Genomic DNA, 1,033 nt, shown 5'->3' with positions numbered 1-1,033 from the left:
TAAAGATTGTCGGCGTTCCCGAAGGCGAGAAGAAAGGAAGGCTGACAGACTTTGTCTCCAACTTAATTCCCAAGCTGTTGGGGGATGACGTCGTTTGCATTCACAATGTGGCTGCTAGATGAGACTTAAAGTGAGAATATGTGACTTGAAAAACAGAAAGCTGAATTCATAAACAGCAAAATGCACCCTTTCATTACACTCACACTCACTTTAGCTGTACCACTCTTACTTCTTGTCTGGTATGACCAGTAGCTTGGTGGATAATTCAAGCTAAGGTCAGCAAACTTTAGCTACATATTGCTTTGTAACTCGTTTTAGGGACAGTGTTCACACTTTGTGACACTTTTGTCCCGTAATTGTCAGGCTCACTTTAAGTGATGTAAAGTACCACACCTATTTTATATCATTCTTAAGCAAGTTGAGCTAACTTTTAGCTACCACTGTGGCCACAAGTGACTAATATGGGGTAATGCTAATATTAAAACATACTGCAACCATAGCACAAGCGAAGAAAACTAATAAAGTCATCAAAATGTCCATTTTAGGGCAAAATCTAACATTAGCCTTTTACAGCTGTTGCTACCAAATCATAAAGTCACTGAACTTAAAGACTAGTAATCAGTTTGAGAGTGACAAAGTGTATCACTAGTTGCTTACAAGGTCAGAAACACAGCTAAATGTAGAGCCAAAGTCCAATTTTGACAATAGTAAAAGTGAACATACCCAATAATAACCACTAGCATGAACCATGGGAGTTTGAAGGTAGTTTCCCAGTCGTGAACCTCAATGACATGGCTTGCAATCAGTAACAGCACTCCGATTGGCAAGTAGCTGGAAAGAAAATGATGAAATTAAAAAACAAAAATAAGTGAGCAGTGCATAAAGACTCAAACTGCAGGATACGTACTGTACATATACTGTACTGTATATGTACTGTAATGAGTGAATCATAGATGTTATAATATGTTGTTTCACCTTACCCGAGTATCATGCCAACCACACGTTTTGTGGCCTCGTTGATGAGAGTAAGGAC

Source organism: Larimichthys crocea, chromosome X, assembly GCF_000972845.2.
Source record: "Larimichthys crocea isolate SSNF chromosome X, L_crocea_2.0, whole genome shotgun sequence".
Taxonomy (NCBI): domain Eukaryota; kingdom Metazoa; phylum Chordata; class Actinopteri; family Sciaenidae; genus Larimichthys; species Larimichthys crocea.
Note: the sequence above shows the minus strand (reverse complement) of the source record.